This window comes from Pavona decussata, unplaced genomic scaffold, assembly GCF_977016875.1.
Source record: "Pavona decussata unplaced genomic scaffold, jaPavDecu1.1 SCAFFOLD_154, whole genome shotgun sequence".
NCBI classification, from domain to species: domain Eukaryota; kingdom Metazoa; phylum Cnidaria; class Anthozoa; order Scleractinia; family Agariciidae; genus Pavona; species Pavona decussata.
Window position 1 is genome coordinate 173,104 of NW_028145566.1, and position 15,241 is coordinate 188,344.

The 15,241-nt window shown below is 37.3% G+C and overlaps 1 long non-coding RNA gene across 1 annotated transcript; it reads right to left on the reverse strand.

The window, feature by feature from the left end:
* Window positions 1–624: 624 nt before the first annotated feature.
* Window positions 625–11,138, reverse strand: LOC146466009 (uncharacterized). Its single transcript, XR_014868140.1, has 4 exons — window positions 10,909–11,138; window positions 3,863–4,000; window positions 3,688–3,732; window positions 625–1,452 (listed from the first exon to the last, which is right to left on the reverse strand). It is a non-coding gene; the product is annotated as an uncharacterized LOC146466009 (long non-coding RNA).
* Between the last annotated feature and the right edge of the window lie 4,103 nt (window positions 11,139–15,241).

The window sequence follows — 15,241 nt, forward strand, 5'->3', positions numbered from 1 at the left end:
CTTGAGGTACAGATTTGTTGACTTACAAAATAACCTTAAGGTTAGCAACCATAACTGTAATTGAATATAGGTATATGAAAGATATATTTTAACTGCGGGTGAAAGAGTAAGTAGAAGAAATACCCTCACAGTTATTTTTGTGGGTTTTCTTTTCACAACTGCTTAAGTTGTAGGAATAACTGTGAGAATCTTTTTTTCTAATTAAACATAACTAAAAAATATTGGTCCTTTTATATCTTTGCACTCTAAGTTGTACATATATACCAATCTACACAATTTCCTGCCAGTGAGGAACAATGACCATTCGTATCCCATCCGTCATTATATAATTTAATAAAATTTAATAAAAACTAAACTAGTGAGCAGCACTCTGCGAACTGTAGTTGTATAACTTCTTTATTTCTCCTACGCATTTCGTGTGACTAACGCACACTTCGTCAGGGAGTTTAACATTATACAACATGATGTGCCTGTATATATACCTAACTCATGCGTAGAGTTTACATATTTTTGTAAAAACACACCTACGGAATTGCATATAGGAAAGACAAACCCCGCGGTAATGCGTCTAGGAAACAGGCGGTAGATTTCGGCAAGGCGTGACATACTTTGTGCGTGATATAATTTTGGGGCCCACAGTTTTAGCTTAAACTGTGGGCCCCAAAAAATAAATTACTTACAAATATTAGCTAATGTCGCAGTTTTCTTGTAACATACAGTACAATCTAATTCTGGTAAGATAGTGCTAACAACACTCTTAATACGTGCGTGACTACAGTTAAAGGTAGTCTTAAAAACAATAGTCCTACCCAAGCTAGACTTATTCTTAGGTTTCTTGTAAAGCCATTTCTTTCTGTCACTGTATCGTATTTCACAAAACAATTAATGGAAGCAGAGAGCTGAAAGGATACCCCCTAACTCGTAGTCGCTTCCAGAACTTTTCCCTAGTTTTTGGGGTCCAGAGTTTTAGCTAAAACTCTGGACCCCAACTAGTTATGTAACTCTCAAAATATGTCACGCATTTAAAATTCTTGCCGCCTATTTCCTGGACGCAAATACAGGCGTAGGTTTGCCACGCATATCCGTAGGTGTGTTTTTATCATTTGTAAAATTCCTTTATTTGTGCTAGGTATAAATATTATAGGCATACTTGTTAGTATTGTAAAACTCTCTGATGAAGTGTGCGCTAGTCACACGAAACGCGTAGGAGAAAATAAAAAAGTTTTACTACACAAGTAGTTCGCAGAAGTGCTGCTCACCGGATAACCCTTTTAAAAATGTTAAAAATAATATCAAATTTTACATAATTTTGCAACATGACGAGAGGTCAAGCTTGACAATAACAGTTCAACAACATCTGTTGAACACAATGTCTTTTCAGGAATTAATGAGTCATAGGTGTCTTTGAAGTAGCTGTTGCTTCAGCTGTCTACGTAGTTAAGGCATTGCATTCTGAAAATAAATCAAATAAAACCAATGTTGTCAATGTACTGCAGTAAGCAGTCAAATCTCTTGTAAGTGATCACAAAATGTGATAATTACAAAACTGTTCATAAATTCTGACATATTAAGGGTTATATTTTTAAGAACGATCTATCACTTCAACAGTCATAAACAGTCACTACTAGCAAAATTTAATGTGGAAGTTACAGGTTATAATTAATGGCGTCAACCAAGAAAAAGCAACAACTTTACAACAACAGCAACAAAAAAACAATTGTTTTTTTATTGCCTTTAATCATCAAAACAGCTATTATGCTATTTCAATGCACCTGCAATTTTTTCTATTTGAACCCATAACACATCCCACAGCAAATCTTTATGGCTTTAAATTAAAGTGCTTAATCATTAGATGAATACAAATGGCCCAGTGTTGGTCTGTGTTGGCTACAAACTAGTATTTATAATAATATATTTTATTAAAAACTGGATCATTGTATAATGCAATTCGAGGGATTTGATCGGCTTAGCGGCTATGGTATATGAGCCATTATACCATGGTTGAGAAATGGCGACCATTAAATTGTCTGCTGGTTATTCTTACACAGCAAAATCAGTAAGATCTAGCAATATTTCTTGATTGTTTTTAATAAAACAATTATTCCACTTGCGCTTGTTGGATATGAGATGATTATAGCCAACTCGGCGCGTGGCTATCTATCATCTCATATCCAACGCGCGCTCATGGAATAATAATGTTAAATATTCCATGTTATGAGTTAAATAAAAAATGAGAAAATCATCATTTATCTCATTCTAGTGAGATTATAAGGCTTTTCTTAAATAATAATAATAATAATAATAATAATAACAATAATAATAATAATAATTCAAAAACTCTTCTCATTGAAAAATTAAATACAAATTTAAATACAAGTTTTGGTAATTAGCTATAAAGACTTCTTGGTGGTCTGGTGGTTTTATATAATAATAATAACAATAGTGATAATAATAATAATAATAATAATAATAATAATAATAATAATAATAATAATAATTTTTTTTTTTTTTAATAAATAAATGAAAATTCTTTATTAAAATATTCCACACAAATTGCTATTTATATAATAATAATAATAATAATAATAATAATAAAAATAATAATAATAATTTTATATAAATAAATTTTATTTTAAATTTTAGATCTGCATTAGTCTAAGGCCCTGTTTACAAGCAGGGAGGGTAACCCTAGTGCTAGGGTTACCCTAGCAGGCGGGTCAAAGATAGCCCGGGTTTACAAGCAAAATTTCACAGGTGGGGTTACCCTACCACCCGGGACAACTTAATATGCTAGGTAACCGCATGCATTCAAACAAATTGGCCGTCAAAGGAAGGGTTCTGGCAGTTACTTCAATTCTGCGGTCATTGCTGCCAGTTATAGCTGCTTATCAGTGCCATGGAGTTTTGGTGTGTTTCCTTCTCATTTCAAGAAAGCGACAGCAAGTTGCCATGTTAAACGCGGCTATGGATTACAACAAAGCACTCACTCGAATGCGACATGTAAAAAGGAGAATTATTTGACGAAGACGATTTCAAAGACAACCAGGCCATACGGATCAACGGCGGAGAAACTTATTTGCCATTTTTCTGTATCGAATCTGTTTTTTAGTTTGCGCTTCTTCCCGCCAGATTGCGAGTCATTATTTTTGTCCAGTCCGGACGTTTGATTTGACTCATCATCATGCTTGGGTATGGAAGAACAAAATCCAAGGGGACTCACCTACCTTGCAGTCGAAACATTTTTGGTTTCTGGCAAAGTATAAAGTGGTCCGCCATGATGGCTGTTTGTTATCAATGTTCAAAGGGTCTGGAAACAAGTACAAGAATGTCCCAGGTAGGCGACTTATCCCTAGCAGAGCATTTACAAGGCAGCTAGGGTAACCCTAGCTGCCTTGTAAACACATCAATGGAAAAAAGAAGAAATGTTGGAGCGTTAGGGTAACCCTCCTCCTGTTAAATTCTTGTAGACCAACATAGGTTAGGCTTTGTGCCCTATGTGGCTAATTTTATATGCATCCATACGCTGTACACTGTGCATAATAATAATAATAATAATAATAATAATAATAATAACAATAATAATTATTTATTATTGTTATTTATAGATGGCTTAATCCCACTAGAGGTCCATATAATTACTGTATGTACTTCAAAAAATACCAATTTTCATGCATGCTAAATCATTACCTGATTAAACTTTGGCTTCTTCCCTCTGCTAAGGAGCTCTACAAACTGAAATATTCAGATAATATTAATATTTATTTGATTGTAATCACATTCATTTTCAAATACATGCATGACCATTTTCTTTATTTTCTAATACTTGACTGCAGATGCACCACAAATTGATTAATCAGCTTACCATGCAGACAAACATCCCACAGTCATAAGCATTCTTTTGCTTGGGAATTTCCTGTATATTCCAGGTCAATTCTTCTTTATTATAATGCATACTTGGTGCTATAAACATCATGACCTCCCTTAGGTAGATGTTAACCTCCTGTAGGTGGATGTTATGAGTTGGTAAAAATAAAATGAAATTCAGGTCAATGATAGAAAAGCTTCTTATGATCACAAGTTTCCGTGCTAGAGAGTAATGCGCCGATCAACTCGAAACTTCAACATCCCCCCCCCCCCCCCACCCGGGCAAACCCCGGGCATTTGAACTTTTGAAGATTGGATCGTTCAATTTCAATTGGGTTTGTCTGACAAATGCCCCTCCTAAAGAACAATCGTTGTCAGCTCCTGTCATGAGTTACTACAAAAACCACAACTAATGATTGGAAATTGAATTTATCAACCTTTGCCGAGTTTCGAAGTTAGAACAGCTTACAGTTGCTGATTGACATTGTCAAAAAATGAATTAGCCGGCTACGCAGACTGTTTGAGTGGCAGGCCCGGGGGGGTACTCCCTTATATGGGCTATATAGGTCATGATAGGTATGTGCGGCGCCAAAGGGTATGGTTTTTCGGCTGTTTTGGTCATAAATAGGGTATCGCTTTTAGCCATTTTGCCGCCATTTTGGTAATAAATAGGGTATAGATTTTTGCACTCTAGTCCAGGGTTCGATTTTTTTTAGAAGAAGCTACTTCAGGTCATAAATAGGGTGGGGAAAATCGCAGATTTTAGTCATAAATAGGGTAGGGAAAATCGCAGATTTTGGTCATAAATAGGGTAAGGGTTTTGAGAAGCGGGCCGCACACCCCTACCCAATTTGTTTTGGAGTACCCCCCCCCCCCCCCGGGGGTGGCAGGGTATTCTACAGTTTAAGCCAAAGCGGCAATGTTTTTTTTTCTTTAACTGTTCACTGCTGTTTTATGGCTATTCTAAAAACCTCTGCAGACACAAATGCGGGAGAAAGGCGCAGTTTGACTCATTGCATAAAAGACTACATCGTTTAAAGAACTAGAAATACATATTAATTGGTTAGCCAGCTACGTAGAATGTTGTTCGAGTGGCAGGATCTTTCACTATTCACTGCGGGATAAAGCCGCAGCTTGACTCATTGTATAAAAAATGTACATCGTTTATATACAATCTATAAAAATAATTAATATTTAAGCACTCTCACTTTTGAAGACCTTTTTTTGTAAGCTTTTTTTGTAATGCTGTATCTCGTCCAAACACGTGTTTATAGCTGTTAGCGACTTCGGCGCCCCCCCAAAAAAGCGATTTGAAACCTGACACTTCCGGTTCAATTTTCCCCACCCCACCCAGGCAAGGTCAAATTCCTCACCCCCGGGATGGCCTTACCCGTCAAATTCCCCACTCCCGGGCACAGAAAATAGTCAAATGCCCGGGGTTTGCCTGGGGGGGGGGGGGGGGGGGGATGTTGAAGTTTCGATTTGATCGGCGCATAAGCTTCTATTATAATACACAAGCTATAAAATGTACACTGTAAAATACTGTACCTCCCTTAATTAGGTCAGCTTAGGTAGACGATGAGAAGTCCAAAGACTACTGCAAAGCTGACACAACGTAATATATTTTAAAACAATATTTCGGCTGGCCAAACCAGCCTTCTTCAGGTTTAGATGTTACTAAATTAATATATGAATGAAATTACAATTATGGAGGATGTTGCAATACATGGGAGCGGCGGAAATGACGTTTACAAGGTGGTACCAAAGGATGAAGAAATAAGTAAAATAAAATAAAAAAATTACAATTCATCACGTCTATTCAAACCGTTGGGTTCCAAGGTCCCCGCTAAATCTATAAGAAAAGACTCTCTGGCTTTTCTGATTGAATCACGTGAGGAGTGGATAACTTCAAGTGGTATTAGTTGCATGTCAGTGTGGCAGTGGTTAGGTTGAGAAAGAAAATGTTCAGAAACAGTGGTTGGTTTGGATGTAATGTTAGTTTTGTCAACTGGGCGTCTATGTTCGTTAAATCTGTCTTCGAGACGTCGCTTAGTTTCACCTATGTATTGTAAATGGTAGCGGTTACATTGTACCATGTAGATTAAATTTTTGGTGTTACAGGTTATGTGTGAAGTGATGTTACGGGTTTCGCCTGTGGAAGAAAATGTGTAATGTTTAAGACCGTTAGTATTAATGTAAGGACAAGTGGCACAATTTTGTCCACAGCGGAAAGATCCTGGTGGTGAATTAGTGCTGTTAGGTGCGGTGACAGTCGGTAGCTCATTCTCGTCCCCAGAGCCTCCTGTCCCTCTTAGCCGGCGGGGCCTTCGCACGAGGGAAAGGAGGCTCTGGGGACACAGGATTTGATTGGCTAGTTCCTAAGAATAGAAATCAAAAACGGAAGTGAAAATGTTAGCGGCAGAGCGTGGGATGGGCGACTGGCGGCCTGGCGCGAAAAATAAAAGTAGCTACAAAATGAAATGCAGCACGATGGCGGACGCTAAAAAATCGCTAAAGATTCTCTGAAAAAAGCCGTTGGCAATTTTTTTTAACATCTTTGGGTGTTATGATCAAACGGGTTTAATTAGAAACCACTCTGTCGATAGTTTCGTGAAGGAAACACGGTGTGGAGTTGGCAAAAGTCTTTAGAGTTTTTATCGGGAAGGGAAATTTCGCTCGATGATAATTTTCCTAACAAACTCTGTCAACCTAGTTTTTACAAGAAAAAAGAAATTACGAATTGCAGTCTTAAATGAAAAAGAGTCCATCTTCGCAGAAGCTTTCGTTGGCTGAGACAAGAGTGAAAGAGCTCGCAGTTCTACGCCAATGAATGGCCAAATTTCCCGAGCCTATCGGTGCAAACTGCTTCTAGCCCAAGTGACGATCACAAATGGCTGGAGCATTCCTCACAAATTTCTAACTTGTAATAAAGTACAGCTCCTCAGCTCCTTTAGCTTTGCGACTGATAAGGCAGCACTGAAAAGGCCTCTATTTCATGTATGTTGGTATCTAGCAGCAGTGTAAAATATGTTCTTTCTGTTTGAGTTCAATTCAATGATATGATGACAGGATCCACCATACATACATACATACATACATACATACATACATACATACATACATACATACATACATACATACATACATACATACATACATACATACATACATACATACATACATACATACATACATACATACATACATACATACATACATACATACATACATACATACATACATACATACATACATACATACATACATACATACATACATACATACATACATACATACATACATACATACATACATACATACATACATACATACATACATACATACATACATACATACATACATACATACATACATACATACATACATACATACATACATACATACATACATACATACATACATACATACATACATACATACATACATACATACATACATACATACATACATACATACATACATACATACATACATACATACATACATACATACATACATACATACATACATACATACATACATACATACATACATACATACATACATACATACATACATACATACATACATACATACATACATACATACATACATACATACATACATACATACATACATACATACATACATACATACATACATACATACATACATACATACATACATACATACATACATACATACATACATACATACATACATACATACATACATACATACATACATACATACATACATACATACATACATACATACATACATACATACATACATACATACATACATACATACATACATACATACATACATACATACATACATACATACATACATACATACATACATACATACATACATACATACATACATACATACATACATACATACATACATACATACATACATACGTTTATTGACCACTTCCCCAAAGGGGCTTTTCAGTGCCAATTACACCATCCCTAAGGAATTTGAAATTATATCCCTTGTTTTCTCTGTTGCTGTTACTGTCAGTGCATTTGGAAACATGGCACTTCGCATACTTAGAAACAGGTCTAAAAATAATTATTTCCCTATGAATATTATTAATTATCAACAGTGTTTAATATGCAGTTGTTTTGCAACTACTGATTTTTTTTTTATTTGGGGAGGGGGAGAGGGTTAAATAATTTATTGTATTCAACATTTGGTCTGTTTTAGAACAACTTTTTAATTTACTTAATATTTGGAACACTCATTGAACCCAACTAAGTCTCTTGAAGGCTACAGACACATAACATGATTAAACACACAAATGTCAATGTGTAATATAATAAGTGAATGACTTAATGAGTGCTGAAGTCAAAATGGGTGAATTTACAGCAGAGATGGATAATCCAACCCGATGAATCTGTATAGTAGTTAATTTGCAGGTATAAATAATAGAGATGGAGTGTTACTTGTTTGTCTGATAATCAGTTATCTGTGTATAACAGTATGGGCACAGATTATATATCCTTCTAATGGAATTCATGTATGAAAATTATTAAAAGCATAATTGTTAATAGAACTGAGTGAAGTGCAAAGTTCAATATTTAATAATTTATTACACCCATCACACTTCTTTTTGTTTATGTTAATATTTATTGATCTGCTTCAAGAAACCCGATTTTTAAGTGGTTATTATTATTTCACTTTATTTTCATGTGGCTAAAGGGATGCGATTTGGAGATAAAAAATAGTGTGATTCTTGAATAAACCACACTGTTGAGAGCCAATCAGATTGCAAGGATCACCAGTGGTTTTAAAATAGGTGTAATAATCATAGAAACAAATTATTGAATGATCCATCAGATGGTCCATCTGTGTTATAAATCGAGCCCTCGAAACAGCAGTTCCATCCTAAAAATGCGAACTTACTGTAGTCATTTTTCCATTAATGATTTGCATAACATTGTACAACTTTAATATAATGACAGATTAACCCTCAGAAGTTTGTATAGTGTGATTTAAGCTGATCACAAAGTATATAGTTCTAGAGTAGCTATGTGTTTATTGTGAAAAGAAATAGTATAAAACTTGTTACCATTCTGCAATGAGATGTGCCTCATCAACTACAGCTCTGGAAAGGCACTGCATTACCGGATCTTTTCCCTAATCCCAACACTGTCCAAAACCTTCCTATTTCTTTCCAATAAACTTAAATACACTTAATATTCCTTCAATTTGGGATACAGAGAAGTCTAACGATTCGCCTCAAAGAATCATTGCAGGTGGTAGTTTTATGCTGTCATAATTGATATCTGATCCCGCATCAGCGCATTCAACGGCGATGCGACCAAAATGATGGAGTCACTGACCTCCAGCCATGAGTCAAAACAAAGGGCAAAAGCTGGAATATCAAGGCTTTGTCGAAGGCAGAGACACCTGACACATCCCTCCTTTTCTCGAGAATAATTCTAATTGCGTTCCCAAGCTGCTTACGAAGAGAAATCGTTTCCAAAATAAGAAGACGCAGAAAATTCGCCAGTATCTCAATAAACTTATCGCCTCTGGCAGCCGCCATGTTATTCTTACTAAATTTAATGACATTTCAAGACTTCATACATGAATACCGGAAGTCCTAGAATCTAGGACTTCCGTAATCCTGTGTCCCCAGAGCCACTTGGTTCTCGTGCCCAGCCTCCAGCGGCTAAGAGGACCAGGCGGCTCTGGGGACGAGAATGTCGGTAGCTGTGCGCGAAGGTTGGAAGTGCGTCTGTAAGCGACGATAGGTGGGTGTTTAAAAACGTCCCTGCAACGGTCGGAGGAAAGTAATATGTTAAAATGTTTGCGTAATATATTAGAGAGGTGAGGAAGTGCTGGGTTATATGTAACGACAAAAGGTATGCGGTTAATAGAGTCGTTACGGTTAGTTTGCAGAGCGTCAGTACGAGAAATATTAGCAGCTCGTAGGAATTGTGAGTCAAGGAAGGTGTTATGATATCCTCGTGCGAGGAGATAAGCTTTTAATTCATTAATGCGGATTTGAAATGTAGCGTTAGTAGAACAGATACGGCGGATGCGAAGAGCTAAGCTAAATGGAATAGATGTTTTAGTATGTTGAGGATGGCACGATGAACTAAGAAGATGTTGGTGTTTATCTGTTGGTTTAGTGTATAGGTCAGTTTGTATAGTGCCGTTATGTAGAGATACCATTACGTCGAGAAAAGGAACGTTAGTTAATGAGTGACTGCTAGTGAACTTAATAGTGGGATGAATATTATTGAGGTAATTGATGAATATTTTAAGATGATCTAGACCTTCAGTCCAAATCATAAAAATATCATCAAGGAACCTCCACCAGGTATGGACATGGAAAGGAGCATTAGAGAGAGCGTTAATTTCGAAAATGCCGAGAAAAAGGTTAGCAAATGAAGGAGCCATCTTAGTACCCATGGCAGTACCATGGACCTGAAGATAGTGTTGCTGATTAAATGTGAATTTATTCATGGTCAGTATTATGCGTAAAAGGTCACAAAGTGTCTCAGCAGTGTAATTTTTTTATTTTATTTTACTTATTTCCTCATCCTTTGGTACCACCTTGTAAACGTCATTTCCGCCGCTCCCATGTATTGCAACATCCTCCATAATATAATATTGTAATTTCATTTGTATAATTTAGTAACATCTAAACCTGAAGAAGGCTGGTTTGGCCAGCCGAAATATTGTTTTAAAATATATTACGTTGTGTCAGCTTTCCAGTAGTCTTTGGACTTCTCATCGTCTATTTTTCAAGTTTGGCTGATTAGATCTCCTGTGAGATCCAACGTACAAGCAAGCAGGATCTTCGTTCACGGCTTTTGCAGTTTTTAAAATTTTCATTCAGCTAAGGTAGATGTTAGCCTCCTGTAGGTGGATGTTATGAATAAATGAAATGAAGCTCAGGTCAACGATTAGAAAAGCTCCTGCAAGATTGTAAGTTTTAATGCTTGCAAATAAGCTTTCTATGCGTACGATTGTGCCAGTATAACACATACGATACAAACGTGGAGCTACAAAACGTACCGGGATGTTTATACTTGAGCAAATCTTGACTGTTTTCAAAGTTCCACGTTTCTTCCACAAATCGAGCGTAAAATCCTTGAGATGCTCAGACGCCGAGAAACGAAAGTAGAAAGAACTCTGTATTCTACCATAACGACACCAAACAAACGTTCGAAGTCTTTATTTCACCGACGTCGTCCGCCATTACTACTAAAAGAGAGTGAATGCAGGTCAATTTCTAGACTGTTCACAGCCCCCCTATTTTTCCGTAGGATTCTAGCCTGCGTGGCAGGCGCTAGAAAGGGGAAGGGAGAGGGGAAAATTGGGCGCGCGAGAAACGCGCGAGAAAAGATAAAGTGTCAAGTTTTATTTTTTCAGAGATATTGGTGAAAAATGCTGGAATAAACAAAATCACCCCGTAAAAATTGATTCATTATTTACTTGAAAACACTCTTACAAATTTTTTTGTAATTTCGCCTACAAGTTGTCTAGATTGAGTACCTTATTCGTACTAATTTTCGCGAGTCTTTAATTTCGCGATTTGTAAAAAAATCGCGAAATAAAAAATCGCGAAATTAAAGAAAGGCTCGCTAAAATTAGGATACGCGAAAATTAAACACGCGAAATTTAATACACTTCTATAATTGCTTTAATCAATGATTAACTATTTATCTTCTTCTTCAGCACTTTCTTCATCCGAATTACTCATTTTTTCTTCTTGTACATGTAGCTCTTTCAAAACATCTTTCGTGCAGTCATCGAACTGTGGCATAGGTATTTAAAATCATATTTTTACAATTGACTTTTATTTTAAAGCACAATATTGCAGTAGCATTTGATTGATTTGCAGTATTTGCTTGATTTGTCTGATTATCAACGCTATTTCTATTACGTAATTGCAAATCATGATTGTAAATCAATCGTTATTTAAATTCAATAAAAAACGGTTTTCTAAGTCTGTCTTTTGTCAATTTTCGCGAAATTAAAAGCCCTAAATTTATCATTTTTTGCAAAATCGCGAAAATTAATGCTCGCGAAATATTCGTGTTTCAAATTCGCGAAATTAAGTGCCCGCGAAAATTAGTACGAACAAGATGCCTGCTATACTGGCATTACGCGAGATGCTGGGGCTGATTCATTTATTCCAACTGTATGCTTCGCCGATTGATAAAACTATCCTTGCTAATGGAATAGTTTGAGTCACGACGATCGCGTTACGTTGTTTTCCGTGTGTTACGCGACTCAGACTATCAGCGGAAATTTGTCAAATTCCATTACGATAACGTAAGCTTCTCAATGACCTCTTTTCAGTCTCGCGTCGTGGTCTAAGACTGTCAAACAAAGCACGATTCCTTCACTAAGAACTCACCAATTTCCACCGTTTTACGTGTCGGGTGCTTCTTAGAAGTTATTCTTTCGATTTACCGCTTCAAAATGGTGAAATTTCCCTTTGAAAACGGCACACTTGAGTCCAGAACATGTTAAAACAATATGGCGCGACTTAATCCGTCTTTAATAAATATATCAAATGATGCATTGACGTCACACAGGTAGGGGTGAGTGGGTCCCCTCCCTCGCGATGTAAGCGACAAGAATGGATTTTGATTGGCCTGCTTCTGTTGAAGACAATCAGAACAATACACCCCGAGTAGAAGAGGGGTGAGTTTAATGAATAAATTAATGTACCGATTTATAGCTACGAGGAAGAAAAAAAAAAAAAAGAAAAAAAAAAAAAAAAAGAAATCGACCCGTTTTTAGACACGGTATGCCCCTTCAGGGCATCCCGCGTAACTATCCTTGCTAATGGAATAGTTTGAGTCACGACGATCGCGTTACGTTGTTTTCCGTGTGTTACGCGACTCAGACTATCAGCGGAAATTTGTGGAATTCCATTACGATAACGTAAGCTTCTCAATGACCTCTTTTCAGTCTCGCGTCGTGGTCTAAGACTGTCAAACAGAGCACGATTCCTTCACTAAGAACTCACCAATTTCCACCGTTTTACGTGTCGGGTGCTTCTTAGAAGTTATTCTTTCGATTTACGGCTTCAAAATGGTGAAATTTCCCTTTGAAAACGGCACACTTGAGTCCAGAACATGTTAAAACAATATGGCGCGACTTAATCCGTCTTTAATAAATATATCAAATGATGCATTGACGTCACACAGGTAGGGGTGAGTGGGTCCCCTCCCTCGCAATATAAGCGACAAGAATGGATTTTGATTGGCCTGCTTTTGTTGAAGACAATCAAAACAATACATCCCGAGTAGGAGAGGGGAGAGTTTAATGAATAAATTAATGTACCGATTTGTGTATACGACGAAGAAAAAACAAGATGCCTGCTACACTGGCTTTACGCGTGATGCTGGGGCTGATTCATTTATTCCAACTGTATGCTTCGCCGATTGATAAAACTATCCTTGCTAATGGAATAGTTTGAGTCACGACGATCGCGTTACGTTGTTTCCCAAGTTGTGTTACGCTACTCAGGGTTTCAAGGGAAATTGCGGGAATTCCATTGCGATAACGTAAGCTTCTCAATGACCTTTTTCGGTCTGCAATCGTGGTCTAAGACTGTCAAGCAAAGCACGATTCCTTCGCCAGGAACTCACCAATTTCCACCGTTTTAGATGTCGAGTGCTTCTTAGAAGTTATTCTTTCGATTTACCGCTTCAAAATGGTGAAGTTTCCGTTTGAAAACGGCACACTTGAGTCCAGAACATGTTAACAATATGGCGACACAAGTTTAATCCAGTGTTAATTAAATGATGCTTTGACGTCACACAGGTAGGGGCGAGTGGGTCCCCTCCCTCCCAATATAAGCGACAAGAATGGATTTTGATTGGCTTGCTTTTGTTGAAGACAATCAGGACAATACATCCCGAGTAGGAGAGGGGAGAGTTTAATGAATAAATTAATGTACCGATTTGTGCATACGACGAAGAAAAAAAAACAAGATGCCTGCTATACTGGCATTACGCGAGATGCTGGGGCTGATTCATTTATTCCAACTGTATGCTTCGCCGATTGATAAAACTATCCTTGCTAATGGAATAGTTTGAGTCACGACGATCGCGTTACGTTGTTTTCCGTGTGTTACGCGACTCAGACTATCAGCGGAAATTTGTCAAATTCCATTACGATAACGTAAGCTTCTCAATGACCTCTTTTCAGTCTCGCGTCGTGGTCTAAGACTGTCAAACAAAGCACGATTCCTTCACTAAGAACTCACCAATTTCCACCGTTTTACGTGTCGGGTGCTTCTTAGAAGTTATTCTTTCGATTTGCCGCTTCAAAACGGTGAAATTTCCCTTTGAAAACGGCACACTTGAGTCCAGAACATGTTAAAACAATAAGGCGCGACTTAATCCGTCTTTAATAAATATATCAAATGATGCATTGACGTCACACAGGTAGGGGTGAGTGGATCCCCTCCCTCGCAATATAAGCGACAAGAATGGATTTTGATTGGCCTGCTTTTGTTGAAGACAATCAAAACAATACATCCCGAGTAGGAGAGGGGAGAGTTTAATGAATAAATTAATGTACCGATTTTTGTATACGACGAAGAAAAAAAAAAAAAAGAAATCGACCCGTTTTTAGACACGGTATGCCCCTTCAGGGCATCCCGCGTAAAAAAAGAAATCGACCCGTTTTTAGACACGGTATGCCCCTTCAGGGCATCCCGCGTAATAAGGTAGTTTAAATCCCTAAAGTTTCGTCATAAAGTGTCTGACTAGATTTCGAGATAATCGACAATGTTTAAAATGAGAGGCTATGCGCTTCCGTTGCTATGGTAATAGCTGTTGCTTGGAAACCGATGAGAAAATTAACTTTGATCATATGTTGAAATGATGATGTAGTATGAAGGAGAACGAAGTTTATCTCGTATGCGAGATTGTTATTTCAAAACTTCCACCGTAAGTCCAAAAAAACTGCCTCGAGCCTCCTTAAAGTCGAATGTCGGAAGCGAAAACTTGAAGGACAAATGCTAAATGTTGGATGCGAAAAAATGAATGTACATTCCACTGAACTTGAAGGTATAATTCCAAAACCTGACTCAAACCTGACTGTTGCTTATGAAAAGTTGAATGTCGAAAGCCAAAGGCAAAACTTGAATGTTGAATGCAAAAAAGTTGAGTCGCGAGTGCAAACTCAAATGACAAACATAAAATGTAGGATAGATTGTGCAAAGTACAATGTAAAATAGAACATCGAGTTTTGGCGAAAATGGAAATGTGGCGCTAGGGTAAGCAGGCGTTTGTGGGGAGAAGGTAATACGAGTCCCCTAAAAACGACTGCGTGGGAGGCTATTCTGTTGTCCTGTGCATTTGATTTAGTTACTTCTCCTTCC